This window comes from Protopterus annectens, chromosome 3.part0, assembly GCF_019279795.1.
Source record: "Protopterus annectens isolate FY-2018-M chromosome 3.part0, PAN1.0, whole genome shotgun sequence".
Lineage (NCBI taxonomy): Eukaryota > Metazoa > Chordata > Ceratodontiformes > Protopteridae > Protopterus > Protopterus annectens.
In genome coordinates this window covers 695,915,754-695,932,296 of record NC_056731.1, presented here as the reverse complement: position 1 = coordinate 695,932,296, position 16,543 = coordinate 695,915,754, and positions in this window count along the sequence as shown.

The following is a 16,543-nucleotide window of genomic DNA, read 5'->3' as shown; positions in this document are numbered from 1 at the left end:
CATAATGCATCAGCAATACTTCAGGTGCAGCTAACATTGGGTAAGACAGCGATTCAGGTTGCAGCCTACTATAGGTCCCCAACCACTTCCCAAGACTCACACTTCACATTCTTAAGCACCATGGAGAATGTTAGGGTCCAACCTAACACTCTCATACTGGGTGACGTCAACTATCCCTCCATTCACTGGGAAAACTACTCATGTATCAATACACTTGCCCATTTCCAAGAATTCATTAATTCCAGTGCCCTGGACCAGCTCATACTTACTCCCACTAGAGGTAGCAACATCCCTGACCTGGTCATTACTAACATGGGCAACCGTTACTCTACACCATTAGTCAACTCCTCCCTGGTTAGATCCGACCACAAACTAATCACCTTGGAAATCCACATCTGTCTCACCCACCCCACAAAGGTAAGCACCATGAAAAACTCCTCCAAAGCTAACTTTGGGTTCCTAAAAACAGAGGTGGCTAACTTCACTGCACCCATGCAAATGAAGAATAGTTGCATGACCGCCGAAGCATACACCAAAGCACTGTACAAACACGTACACAAATGCATGAATCTTGCCATACCCAATAGAACCAAGATGCTCTCCTCCAAAAAAAAAGAAAGTCAATCTGGTGGTCCCCTGCCATAAACAAACTCTACAACAGAAGGAGGAAACTGATGTGGAATAAGGTGAAGTCTCAAGATTGGAAAAACTCTATCAGCCTCAACAAAAAATTGATATCCCCATTAAATCCTCTAAAGCAAGCTATGAAAACAGAATTGCAGCAGATAGTAGAGCCAACCACAAGGCCTTCTATAGTTATATAAAGAATACCCAGATTTGCTCTGAGCTACTGCATAATGGTAACTCCTATACCAAGCCAACAGATATTGCCAGTATGCTGACTGACAGATTCAGTGCCAACTTTACCCCTCTCTTCCCCAACAAATGACCAATCACAACACCAGTAGATTGCCAGGCACCCGGTATTACTGCTGCACAGGTTAAAACAGCACTGTCTAAAGCCAAGAATACAGCTTCTATGGGACCTGACAATATCCCTAGCTGTGTTCTACATGAACTACAGAGTGAACGAGCACCTCACCTGTGTGCCCTGTTCAATCACAGCCTCACCTCAGGCTTTGTCCCTACCATATGATGCACTGCTACAGTCATCTCTCTCCACAAAGGATGAGCAACTACAGACCCTGGGAACTATCACCCCATTAGCCTGTTGAGTCTGATATGCAAAGCTATGGAACATATCATCATGGACCTAATAAACAAGGATATAGGGAATCTCCAAACTGTGGATCCCACAGAGTTTGGTTTTGTGAAGGGTAGATCATGCCTGCTCAACCTGTTCAACTTCTTTGAGTCAGTCACCAGTGCTGTGGATGATGGCAAGGTGGTTCATACAGCCTACCTTGATCTGGCCAAAGCCATTGATACCATTCCCCACCCAGGATTCATAGAAAAACTCACTAAGCTAGGCATCAACTACTATATCACTAGGTGGGTTGCAAACTGGCTCACAGATAGAACCCACAGTGTGAAAGTAGCTGACTCCAAGTCAGACTGCCAACCAGTCATGAGTGGAGTCCCACAGGGTTCGGGCCTGTGTCCTCTCCTGTTTGGTATCTACTTCTCTGATGTCCAGGCCAATACAAAGGGTCTCTGACTGACAACGTTTGCAGAGAATTGCAAGTTGGGAGCCATTATTAACTCCCCAAGTGATGTTGACATCCCACAGAAAGGCCTCACTGAGACCAACAACTGGAGTCAAAACCATGGCCTTAAGCTCAATGCCACAAAATGTGTCATCATTCCCTTTGGGAGAAAAATGGTTCCCATGAATTACCACATTGATGGTAGTCCACTGAACACAGAAGGCGTTATAAGAGATCTAGGAACACAGGTTGACAGCAACCTCTCTTTTGACCACCACATTGCCACTGTGGTCAGAAAGTCTTCCTATGAGGCACATCACATTGCTAAGGGTTTTGCATCCAGGAAGAAAGAGGACATTCCCTCCCTCTACTCTTTCCTCATTAAGCCAATCATTGAGTACAATACTCCATTTGGCATGTACCTCACTAGACACCTGCAACAACTGGAGAGGCTGCAAAAGTACCTCACAAAGAGGATCCTAGGCCTTAAACACTTGTCCTATGTGGACAGACTCAAAAAAACTCCAACTATTCTCTGTCTCATATTGCCTACTTAGAGGTGATCTCTGCTTGACTTACAAAGCCATGTCTGACCCAGCTCTGTTAGAAATGCTACATCTAAAGAAATCTCCATTTCTCAGCATGACACACTCCAGAGACCTCAACCTCATTACCACAATCAACAGAACAAGCTGGAGGGACAGGTTCATAACCCAGAGACTGCCCATGCTATGGAATAGACCTCCCATACATGTCAAACAGAGCACCTCACTGGTCCTCTTCAAGAGAAATCTTGATGAGTGGATGAGAAATAAAAAATTCACCACCGGGATCACTCCAGTGGCTCTACCCGACAGAGGCACTGGGAACTAAGGTTGGGTGGCACGATGCCAGGGTAATCCTATGAGCTAGGCTTGTAAAGGCTCTAGGGCCATTAGCCTAGTACACACCTATGAACCTATGAACCTATAAAATACATGCACTTAATAGTAATGTATCAATAAAGAGTAATTAATAACAAATTCTTATTTTGTTTTAAATGAAAATTTTGTTTGCACTCAGCTCAGTTTTGCTAAGCACTTCTAAGCCAAGCTAAGAAATGTTTAAACATGACCTGTCTGAGCAACACTTAGCAATGCTTAGCTCTGCTCAGCTGGTTTGAGCATTGATAAGCAGTCCCATTCTAAGCACTCCTCAGCTCAGTTGAGCGGATTTGCACATCGCTAAGCACTGCTAAGCATTTGCCACTTTAAGCACTGTTCAACTCAGCTTACCAGGTTTGTGCATGGCTGAGCTGTGCTTAGCAATTCTAAAATGGTCCAGTGATGACAAAGGGTGGCAATATGGCCTTATTTAAACCACACAGATGGGAATACAGGCAGAACCTAATAGAGTTTGATCCCTGTAGGAACTATGGCAGGTACAGGAGAGGGACTGCACTTTCGGGTGCAGCGTTGGGGTGTGTTGGAGTCCAGGGTCATGACTGGGCTCCTCGTAAAGAACCACGATGACAGACTACTGCAGGGCCAGTACCAAGGCTCAGAATACAAGTTTGAGTCCTGTGACTGTTTGACACTTGAGCTCACCAATGCCACTGGCATCCCCCACACTGGTGAGCAGGTACATTATCATTATGATGACCTGAAATTGAGAAAGGGGGCACTGTTGGCCCAATGGATCCAAGATGCTTGGGCCCAGAATGCCCCAGATGTTTGTAAGTAAATCAATTGGTGATTTATCAAATTATAGTATGAATATCTGATAGACAGGTATGTTTCCCCCCACAGCTGCAGAGGAGAGGGCTCATAACATTGAGGCCCATGCATGATGACTGGCAAGACTGCACCAATGGTGTGGTGAGTACAGATATAACTTGCAATATATACAGTCCAATAAATAAGAAAGTGCAGTTGTTTGCTGCCATTAGGTATAGTGTGTTCTGAGTGTACTGAATAAATGTGTTGTTAGATCAACACTGATATAAGTGACTATTGCCAGGTACTCTGTAATACAGATGAAGGCAGCAAACAAGCTACTATTGAAGAAAGAATGCCATTTTTGTAGTTATACTGTGCAGGAATTAATCTGCTAATAAAGTGCACTGTGATTGCTACTGTGAAAATAATACATGGCATTCATTCATTCATTCACCATCTACAGGATATGCAGTACAACTAAATTTGAATGTAATGAACCACTGTGTCATGTAACCCTAAATAAATGTATTCTCACAAGCTGCTGTTTTTAATTTGGTCTGTTGCTGAAGAAATGCAAGGGTACAGGTGCTACACAGCAAATATGGCTATGAGAGCATGAATTCACTGAGGTTTGTCTGATAACTAGCTGTTATGACAAACTTTAGATGTGGAGCTGTAAAACAAGATACAATGAAAAGTGATATATGTTCTGCACAAAGATCTGAACCTTGAATAATAATGTGTACTGTATTACAGTGTGTTCCCTGCAGCATTGTATTGTGTTAACCTTTGCATTTCAGCTATATGTATTCCTGAATGTAGGTATGCTGATGCAGGCAAGTATGAGACTGTAATAGGTGGAGACTGCAATTATATGATGTGCAAATGTGTATGGGTCAGGTATGCAACCCAGCCCCTGCTGTGGTCTGTACAGATCACACATAATCACATCAACTAGGGGTTAAATGTGTACACCTGCATTCAACATATTAATACACAGTTCACTATCTATCATGCATGACACTGTGACACTCCACTTATATTATAAGGTCAGACTTTATAACCAATTGAGTTGTAGGCACAAATCAGTCAAGCAGCAGACAGCAGTGCGCCAATAGCTTAGCTTGGTACGAAATAGCTGTGTTGTTCATTTTTGCACACACAGACCGTGGTTTGAATCCAGGGACTGGAACAAAGATGTGTTTATAGTCACACTCAAGTAATCCTGAGTATTTGTAGAAACAGTCAGGTAGTGTTAACAGATATTTTCTCCACAGGGCTCACAGGTAAAGAAATGTTTGTATTAGCTGTATGAAGGGTATACAAATAAACTGTGTACAAATATTCCAGTGTCCAGTTCCATATCTACAAATGACAGCAGTATAGCTATACACACCATGCACTCTTCCCAATACATGTCTCTCAATTGTCACACTGTCATAGCTAGTGATAACTGTTATCACTAATCTTGCACACAGATACAAATCCAGTAAAAGTATGCCATTAGCACACTCGTACAACATCAGTGCAGAGTACACCTTGTTAATCATATATGTAACCCCGACATGTACAATACCCCTTTAGTCATGTATCTAGAGTTGTCACAGCTTGCCCCATAGCATTCCAAGTCAACAGATTAACAGGTATGTGTGTGCTACAGTAGCTATAGGCCTCAGGCAGATGTAAAGTGAAGGCAGACCTGTAAAGTATTCAGCAGTACTGATGTAAAAAATATAGCCTATACAGTTGATAATGGACTGTTCCCCCCACCCCTTATCTGCATCAATAATTATTATTCATATACTATGGGTATGGTGTTCTCAAAACCTAATGCTGTGACTTGTGTTCTATTATTGTGCATATATTTCAATGGTTGCATAGTAACATACCTTGTTCAAATTCCATTGTTGGTGGCCTGTTGCCATAACTGTTACTGGCATGCTGTTACAATAATGACCATTTTTCCATTTATGCATATTTTCTGTTTGCTATGAGTTTTTCCAATTCTATGGTTCTGGGTTAATTGTAACACCCATGCATGCTTGTCATAACTAATGTTGAAATGTTTTGTTCATGACTAATCAATAAACTGTGACAAACCTCAACACTATAGCGCTATGGGTAGGCAGATCCCAGTGGATCCCCCTGTCTCACCTCATCTGGCCTCGGCACTGGGTCCCAGCATGTCTGGGACCCAACCTTGAGCTGCCTCCTCTGCTGGTCCTGCAGAACCCCTGGGTGGAACCACCTCAGGGGATGAGGCTCATCCCACCCTTGGGTCTGGGCAGAGAGAGTACTCTGTCACATGATTCCAGTATGGTGTGCAGGGTCTTCTAGCAGGACTTGGATGACCACCTGCGCCAGATCAAGGGCAGACTGGCACAGCTCAAGTGGCAGGTTTACCTTGTTGTCCAGCTCCCACTACAGCCACCTTCAGCCATGAAGGGACAGTAGTGACTGCCCATGGGTGAGGACCTCAGTCCCACTGTTTCCATCTGGGGGCACATGGCCCTCTGATCCCCAACCACCCTCCCCATCCAAGGTGTTCACCCCCTCATGTATCATACACCACCCCAGTCTACTGTCTTGTCTGTATTGTCTGTCTGCAAAAGTAACCTCTCGTACCCAACTTACCTCCCCATATGTACCTACAACCTTTCACCAACATCCCACTCTCACCTTAAAAAAAAACAAAAAAAGCAAAATGGGGCATCTGTCCCCACAAAAAAATCTTGTCCCATATATAGCTCTTCATTTTGCCCCCATGTCCACTGATGTCAATCAATTTACCCTTGAATTACTTAATGTATTTTAGCCACACCCCTCTCTGTGGGGTGTGAGGCTCTAAATTCCAAATTGTCCACATCATTCACAGCTGTTGCTGCACAAGAAATGGGGAGTAGTGGTCCTTTCCTGCAACTGTCCTCTACATCCCTAGCTGCCTTTCATAATGTTTTTCCCCATGCTTGCCCCCATTTCACCACTTTTCTATCACCCTTTTTTCTTTTCTTTTTTTTTTTTGAAAATAGTGGAGGTTTAAGCGGTGTTAAGCAGGAGTATGCAAAACTGCTTTAATCACTATATTTCATTTAGCCACTGTTCTGCCCAGCAGCAGAACAGCCAGCACTGGCAAGTGTTGAACCCAGGACCCTGTACACTAGAGTCAGAGTAACACACTACCATGTCAAACCAGCTGTGGTAATTAACAATGCTTTTGTAAATATATCATATATTACAGTCATGTAACATTAGGGAAAAAGTTATCATTGCCAATTCTTAAACCCAGGATCATGTATACTAACATCAGAGCAGCACACCACAAAGCCAAACCATCTGTGGGGGAATTGTACTGCTTTTGTAAATATATCATGCAGTGCAGTCATCTAACATTAGGAAAAAAACAACAAAGCATTGAACCCAGGACCTTCTAAAGTAGAGTGATAGCAACACACTACTACACCAAACCAGAATTGCTAATGCTTTGGTAAATATATCATACACTACAGGGATGTAACTTTAGGGACATCACTGCCAAATTTTTGACCCAGAACTGTTTGAACTATGGTCAGAGCAACATATCAGTAAGCCAACTAACCTCTGGAGTACAACAACTGTTTTTACAAAATATCCTGATTGCCAGTCACACACTATTCCTATATATAGTGGCCCAAAATCACAGTGTACTTGCGCCTCTGACAGAGACACAGAACCAGTACACAAACAAATAAATACTGCTGGATGTATGGGAGGTCTACAATATCAGGTAGAGCTGACACCTGCCAGACTGTTGCTGAATATCCACGGTTGTGCACCCTATTTATGACATGGTCATCATAAAACCTACTCTGTGTGCTGACATACCAGCAAGGCAGTGCAGATTGGGGTTACAAAATCATGACAGATAGCTAACTGTCACACGTCATACCCATCAGAACACACATGTCCATGCTAATCTTGTGTTACACACTGTATGCATGCACCTATGTCTTACAAATACACCTGCCATAATAATGTCTTGGTAGCTCTATCTGCTGCATTTCTAGCATCTGTCACATCTAGACACTCATAGTCCTTGCCCACAGCCCAGTCTGTGGCACGACAACTACATGCATGTTAATGCAATATAGGAATAATTGAGCCCTGCAATGCCCAGCAAAACTGGTTGCTCCTACTGCAGTCACTGCCACCCACAGTGGCACGTTAAAGGCCTACAGGGTGGGACACATCTCACATTTATGAATATGTGTACTACATGTTTCCTACCACTCTCTGGATGGCACTATTATGCAACATATGCACCACAGCCACATGCCTCACCTAGACTGTTGTGGGTACCCTCTATCAGGCCATGCTGTGGCACAACAGCTGACACTGCACCCTCACTGACAGTAACAGCTTGCTTTCCCCCATTGTCTTCACAATCCCTAGTCTGACTCCTGACCAGAATGCAGTAGCTGCAGCCTGCTACCCATGCAGCAGTATGTCCAGCTTCCTGCTACAGACCTAACATACCTCCCAAGCACCTAGAGCAGGGCATCCACACAGCAGCCAAACATAAAGGGTTGGGGGGATGTTGAGGTTTTAGGGGACATGTGTCACAGTCTCCCCTACAAACATACACAGCTGATAGACCAGCATCAACTGTATCAGCATGCACAGTCAGATAGAAAAAGATGTATGACACTCACATCTGCCTGTCTTATTACCCTCCCCAACATGCATTTACACAGTACACTGCTACAGAATATGAAAGTCTGTTAACAATGGCCAGACAAGGCATGTAAAACTGTAGACATAACACATCAATCCAAACAGTGGAGAGTATTCCCACCTACCCTCTGTGATGCTGTAGCACCCATACCTTGATAATGTCCTCCTCACAGACCAGGAAAAGGGGCAAGGCCCACATGAAGGCCTTAATTATAGCACTGTGTTGCCATTCCATTGGCTAATTAAAAGGCAACCCAGCTGTTCTGGATGCAATTATTAAGTGGGAGCCACATACTGATGCACAGGCTATCACCTGCTCATGAGCATTACCTACAAAAGGCAAGCTGCTGCCTATGGTAAACAGGTCTGACACTTTCTTCATGAAGACAGACTGAGATTCTTTACAACAATACAAGTGGATTTCTTCTTACAAAGGAGTACAGCACTATACCAAGTATGTCATACAGTTAGGCATGTAATGAAATTCAGATGGGGGATGCAGTCATGGGAAATAGGAATTTAAACAGTAGGACTCAACAACTCTTCCTGAACTGACATGTTGCTGATAGTCTGCTGTCCAGCACCTATGGCTATCCCTGATGGCTCTGTCTGCAGTGACACAGATCACAACTCAGGCCCCTGAGTCACCCCAGCAAGGGTATATATGACTACTACTGGATTGTTTGTTGTACAATACTGACTGTGACACTGCCAGCCCAGCTAACTGGAATTTTGTAAATAATCATATGTGATTTGTGAAGATTAGCATGGTTCTTATGCTTGTCTTACAAATGTAAGATAACTATATGTTGTGTGAAAATTAAACTACTAGTGCAGAAGTGTGTGTTGAGCTGCATGTTATGTATTGTGCTCAAACCTCTCAACTGTCCAGATTTTTGCAAAATGTCCACATTTTGCCTCATATTTTTAGTCAGTTTCTCATACATTTGTGCTTTTTCTGGCAAATCAATGGCAAACCATGAAAGGCCGAAGTCATAAAATAAGAGCACATATTTGAATGTCAGACATCATATACTTCAGAAAAGTCATGCGAATGCAAAACCTATTAGTCTATCAACCTTCAAAGTTTGTAAGAGCAATGTTTAGAAAGTGTCACTATTTTTGGGCCTTTGTCACCCCTTTATTTGTGCCTTTGTCCAGATGTCTTGCTCTAAGAGGTTGAGAGGTATGACTGAGCTTCTAGAATGTAACCACAGTGTACCATACTGGAAAAGAACAGAAATGTATAAAAACTATTAACTGTGTAAATGTATGTATTAACAGTAGAAGGTGGAAGCATCAAACATGCAGAGATAACTTGCAAAACTTCAAGAAAATAAACTGTACTTAGTTTTACAAATGTGTTATCCCAGTTTCAGTGCAGCAAGCATATATAAATGTCCACAGCTAGAGGTTTTTGTATTGTCTTGAAACATAAATAATTACTAAGTTGAAAATGTAAAAGTGTTTAACTGTGTTATGAATTCCAGTTCTAGACAAACATCTGAGAGATATGCACTTCTGATGCAGAGATGTTAAAATGTATGTTAGTTGCTGTTAGCCTGGAAACAGAAGGCAGGTGACAAAGAGTAGTGTAATATGAGCTAACCCAGCAGTAATGTTGATTATTAATTTCAGACCTGTCTCATAGGTTCATAGGTTCATAGGTTTATACTAGGCTATCTGCCCTAAGGCATTTATAAGCCTAGTCCAAAGTTTTGTGGCTCAGAGAAAGACCTTTGCATTTTGTATGTGTCTTTGAATTTGACAACATCCACTCATCTGCATTTGCAGGCTGTGCAATCTCTACATATCTAGGTACCCAATCTATCAGATCTATTCTTGGTAGTTGATGTATCATTCCTAAAGCAAAGGTGACTCTTTAATGTTCTGCTATTCCTAAATGTAAAATTAGGTTTAGGCCCAATAATGCCTTGTAGGTAACTAATTGTGGAAAGAATACCCCAATTCTTGGTAATCACTTTACAGACAGAATTAATATTACTAGCACATGTTAATGGCATCCTTAGGGTGTTATCAATAACCCCTTTAATATGGCTAGTCATATTATTGTTAATGATTTGAGTATTAGGTTCAATGCTCTCTTCCTCATAGAAATAAGGTCTGCACCTTCCATCTCTATTACTCCAACCTTCGTTAATACATTTATCTATATCGTGTACATTATATCCCCTCTCTAAAAATTCTTTCTTCAATAGTTGTAGAGCACTAGCTAGTTCACTGTCATTGTTGTACAATCTCATGGTCCTGTAGACTTGACCCTTAATGATATTCTGCTTGGTATGGTTAGGATGCATACTTGTGCTATGCAGGTAGTTGTTCTTCCTAACAGGTTTCCTATATAGGCTGGTTTTGATATGAATTGAGTCATCTTTCCTAACCTTAACATCCAAGAAATCAATCTCATGTACAGAATACTTAGATGTGAACCTAAGGAACATAGTAGCATTGTTCAAATAAGCAAATAATTAATTTAAATCAGCCTCAGTACCATTCCATAGCAAAAATATGTCATCCACAAATCTAGTGTACCAGCTTAAATGCTTACTGTATTTAGCATTAGATAATACATGAGTTTGTTACCATTGTACAAGGGAAAGGTTGGTGTAGCTGTTGGCACAAGCTGTGCCCATAGCCACGCCAACTTTCTGTAAATAATAGTTTTTCTGAAAAATGAAAACATTGTTGGTCAAAATGATGTTCAACAATGCACAAATCAACTCACATTTTTTCCTGGTATGATTCGTAATATTAAATTTCCCTTACATTTTCAATACCCCATTCATTGGGGAGGACAGTGAAAAGTGATTCTACATCCAGTGTCAAAAAGAAACAACTGCTATCACCATTAATCTCAGCCCATTTCAATCTAAGAGTTTCCAAGAATGTTTTAGAGTCTTTAAGCACACTATCACAATCTTTCAGTAATGGGTGTAGATTTTTATACACACATGCATACATATTTATACTTACATAGATACTGTTATATTTCAATATGCTTTTTCATACACATACATATTATATTTTACATGGTGTTAGTGCACTATATATATTTATATCTGTTGCATGTTACAGTTTATGTTTTTTTTTAAAAAAACTTTGCATAGTAGGACATGGTTTTAGCAATTTTAATATAGGTTCATGGATTGATGCTGGGCTGGGTGCCCCTGTGGGCCATTTTTAGCCTAGCCAGTTGCCCTATGTGAGGGTTGAACCCTGCATGTTGTGTCTATAAGGTAAATACCTTAACCATTATGCCATTATTAACCATGACGTATATACATAATATGTGTTCTAATATTTCTGAATTTTTGAACCAGATATATGTATATTCAAGATATATTAGAGTGGACCAGGTTAAAGCATTTGTATTTAACATTGTATCTTTAAGACTTAAATGATAGCAGGTGCTTCTGCTATATAAGGAATGAATTGTTTTTGTGAGTTGTCTGATGAAGGGGCACATCCCTGAAAGTGCTTACCTGTTTTATGATAAACTTCCTAACTGTGGTACAGTTGGTGTTTGTTTGCTACTTCAACTATATTTATTTTACGCCAGCTATTTTATTAGTTGGTAGAGGATTTCTGTGTTTTGCATTCCTGATGTACTCTGGCAAGGTCATTGTGTACTCTACATCTGTATCTGATTGCTTGACACCTAAGGCTAGCATACCTGGTGGGCCACAGCAATAGGACAGCAGATTATAGGTACTAGTAGTGGGGGGATGCTGGCTCTGGCTCAGCAGCAGTGCATACATACTGAGCATACAATGTAAGGGAATGGATATTATAACAGATATTTATGTACCATTAGTGTGTCCCCAGGTATCTGTCCTGTCACAGACACATTCCTCAAACTTTGTGGACAACCATCACGTATTTTCTAAGTGGTTTGCAGAAATACACATTTGTCTGGGCAGGGGGTCTACATCTATTAGGCACATGTACACATTCCACAAACATCTGGGTATTGCAGATGTCAGACATCATCTGTGGACAAATAACACAGTCTGTCACAGCAGTAAGACCATTTCTGGTATTTCTGGTACCATATGAGGTTACTAGGCTATGGTCCCTGAGCAGCCATATGCTTAGGCCACATATTATCCCATGTGTATGCAAGGCAGCAACTGATGTCCCCATCCAACAGGGACACAGGTGGTATCCCAAGGGTGTATGTGCTGTTAACCATCCAGTTGACCAGGTTACCCCAGCAAAGGTGTAGGTATCTACCCTGCCTGATGTGGACAGTGTGTCCATTCCATTCCACTACAGGGTGATTGAGTGGGACACACATGTAAGCTACCAACAAAGCCAGTCTAGGTCACTCACCAGGTTGAGGGTGTGTGTGTGTGTGTGTGTGTGTGTGTGTGTGTGTGTGTGTGTGTGTGTGTGTGCGTTTTAACACAGTGGAGCATTAATTGCACTCATAGGTTCATAGGTTCATAGGTTGGTACTAGGCTATCAGCCCTAGGGCCTATACAAGCCTAGCCATAACAATTCCCTGGCTATTTCTTCCCACATTATTTACTTTCCTGGGCCCCTGTCTAGCAGGGCAACTGACGTGATCCCTGGGGTGAATTTTCTTTCTCCCATCATGCACCAGTTCCAGCAATGTGGAGTCCGTGATTTTCTTGCATGCCACGGTGAGGTCACTCCTGAGGAGTATGTATGAAATTGGGTAGAGGGTTGGCCTTATAGCCTATAGGTGTACAGTAGATATTTGATGGCTTGGTATTCAATGGTTGGGAACCTCTGTGATGTCCTCAGCTGCTGCATGTGTTGTGTGATCTGAAGGAAGAACAGAGACTTATGCACATTAATGGTCCTCATTGGGGGGAGCATGAAACATCCGGATCAGGGGGCAACCCATGCTATAATGCCAGTATTTTGCCTATACCCACACTCATACTGTGCTGATAGATGGCAGGGATATGATGTGGGTGTTAGTGGTGGATAGTGCTGGAAAAAGTGGATGTGAAGGGTCTGTACATAATGGTGGCCAATGTATGCAGTCCTGTGATGTTTTCCCCTGTTCATGTCTTTCAGGTGGGATGTCCAGAAGGCAGAACCCGCCATTCTTAGAAGCTGAGGTCACTGCAATCATCAATGCCCTCAGACTCTATCACTGGGTACTGTTGTGAAGGAGCCACTAAATCCTGCAAGAACGTACTGCCCTGTGGGCAGAACTGGTAGCAACAGTCAATAATGTGGATCTCCAGGCCAGGATCTATGAACTGGTTCAACACTGCAGCAGACCTCATAACAATGCACAGCAAAGGGCTGCAGCTGTGGCCAAGGACCATGCTGATACAGGTGGAGAGCCTGACAGTCAAGCACCTCTCTCAGTTAATGAGGAGTTCATTGCAAACATTGGTTCAGCCACTGCCTCCCAGGAAACCATGACTGCTTATGTCATGGAGGTGGGTGGCACAGATTCTACAGCTGAGGAGCACCCAGGTAAGGCTCCAGTGGGCATCATATTAATACTGTAGCATTCATAGTGGCAGCCTTTGCATACCTGTATGCATATGGCAAGTCAATCTGCATTTTTGAGTGGGTTTTTTTTAATGCACACATGTGCACACATATTGTGAATGTCAGTAATTTGGGTAGTATCATAGCTTGTGCTGTACATGTTCATAAATGCACATATTATCCTGTACCAATGCCACATATGTGTGTGCTGACAATACCTCTCCCCCACAACTACATAGGAACCTATGTTATGGCTGGGAAAGATCCATCTGAAGCCTGTGAGTGTGGAACTTTCATGTTGTGGCTCACCAATACCCTAGGCATGTTAAGGGCAGCCAGTTTTCCATGCACACAACTGTTAAGTTTAGCCATATTGCAATATGTGCATGTTCACTTAGGGTGGGATTCACTGCAGTGCATCACATTAGTCATCACAGGAGCCTATTAAGAAGAGTTGTAACATATTGGCACATACTTTTGTATAGGTCTAGCCACTGTGCTATACAGGGTACATTAGCATTGTGTTCACGGGTGCACTGTGTGTTAGGTGAAGGTCCATTACATATTCCCACATCTCATGTGCCTCACAGGTGTATAGTAGTAGCAACATTAACTGGACGTAGCTGCACTGCATGTTGTTGAGGGCTTGTCCAGAGTGTGTCTGTTGTGGTCTGATTGTGTGTCATGCATGGCATCAGTCAGAAGGCATGGTCTGTATAATGTCTTTGTGGCACCTCACCTGTATGTGTGTGTGTGTGTGTGTGTGTGTGTGTGTGTGTGTGTGTGTGTGTGTGTGTGTGTGTGTGTGTGTGTGTGTGTGTGTGTGCGTGCATGTGTGTGTCTGTGTGGACCAGCAAACATTATAGTGCAGGAAGTAATTTACATATGCTGTCTTCCCCCTCACAGGTGAACATGGGGGTTGGAGTCTCTTCCCGTCACAACCTGATGTCAGTGTCTCATCGGACTCAAGATGATGGTGGCCATAATGAGGCACAGGTGGGGTTGTTGGGGGCTGAATCTGTACCATTGGTTGCCATCCCACTTCTACCCACAATGTCACAGCACATGGTCTGTATGCCCATACATACCCAGTCCCCAGCAGCCACAGATATTGGAAAGTCGGAGGGTGGGGGCATCTAACAGGGTAGTGTGGTGACTATGGCATCTGTGACTGTAGACACTAGCCATAGCCAGAGAGCTGGCAAGGTGCACCACAGGCATATTGACAAGGGAGCTCAAAGGAGGACTGCTGACCATCCAGCCCCTGTCAGAGGTGTCATAGCATATGTCACCTGATGCATGTTTCGGTCCATCATGGAGTCACAGACACATTGTGAATGGTACAACAGATGGATGCTCAGGGTGATGGATACAACATTTCCTGGCATGCATGACACCCTCCATGGCATTGGTGATGCTGTACATCATTTCACTGATGTTGTGGATAGACAATGGGGTGAGACATTGTCAGTCCTTAACCATGCAATGTCTGTGCTTGAACATGTGGTGGGAGTAGGGCATTGGACACGTGGACATAGGTCAGCAATAACATCAGCTGAGAGCCCATGTGGCCATGCACATTCACACTCCCATAGTGGTAGTACTACCAGCACTACCAAAGGGAGGGTGCTGTCCACACCACAATGCTGCAGGCCATGGGCACGTGGTCCTAGCCAGTCTTGTGAGGAACACAGACCCAGCAGACAATGGTTGTGGTCCGGAAGTAGTACTGCATCTGGCCTTGGGCATGGTGGTGCCAATGACACTCCTGGCAGAACCAGTTCCTGTGTCCATGGCCAGAGAGGGTGAACTGTACATCCTGCCATGTATGGTCCATGGCTGTCCAACATACCCTCATGTAGGGCTACCACATGGCTTGACAATGTGCATACATACACTCACATATAACAATCACATGCAGGTAACCACCTGACACACACAGCTCCTCTCCATGGCCCACCTGGACACTACCCCTCCAAACACACACACATGATGTCAACTGTATGGCCCAGCCTAGGCATTTGGCAACCCCACACCACACCCTGTGCATGTAATTATACCTGTGCCACATCCCTGTTATCCATACCATCAATGCAGGGACATGCTAATATGTGTCTGATGCACAGGGTGAATATAGTACAAGTAATGCAAGTGTGTAGTGTACTACTGTTATGCCGTGTATGGTGCTGTCTACTGGCAATTGTCATGGGTACACATCAAAGTGTATGCACCTTTGTGCCATGATGCTTTGTTGCTGTTAGTACTGCTGTCTGACTTATGTCTCACAGACATTATTCTGTTTCTTATCCAGATGTCTGTGTGTGTACATCCTGGGAAGCTGCTGCCATTACCAAAGCCGAGTATGGTAGAGTGGAAACACAGAGACCTTTTCATCGCCAAGGTATGTCTGTATATGTGCATGTTTACCTAGGTGCGTATGCATGCAACAGTGTGTGAGGGACAATGGGGCAGACAGTGTACCCTTATATGCATACCCCTTGACACAGTCAGCTAGCCTTCATACATGTCACCTGGGTGTTCTGTAGGATCACAGGTTAATAGATACAGAGGAGGTTACTAGAGTACTGGCCCTGGGTTCCTTATAAGCCTAGCCATTACTTTATCCCCAACAGAATCCTCTATCAGCACCTGTTGCCCTTGGCATTGATGGACACAGGTTGAACCCCAGGGAGAGTTTTTTTTACCATCCACTCAACCTTGATGCAGTTGATGAGGGTATGCAGGATACTGTATTTGACATGTTTGGGGAGTGTAGTCCTGATACAGAGCAGCCTCTAGGAGCCAAGCCTGACTCTCCAGCATGTATTTTTGCTATCTCATATGCAATGCAGGCCTTGCATGTCGGTAATGTGCACAGAGTTATACTGTCGTATATGGGGCAACTGTTGCAGGGATGAGTACAACATTGCCATATAAGCATGCCACAGACACATGTGGACAACCTGACTG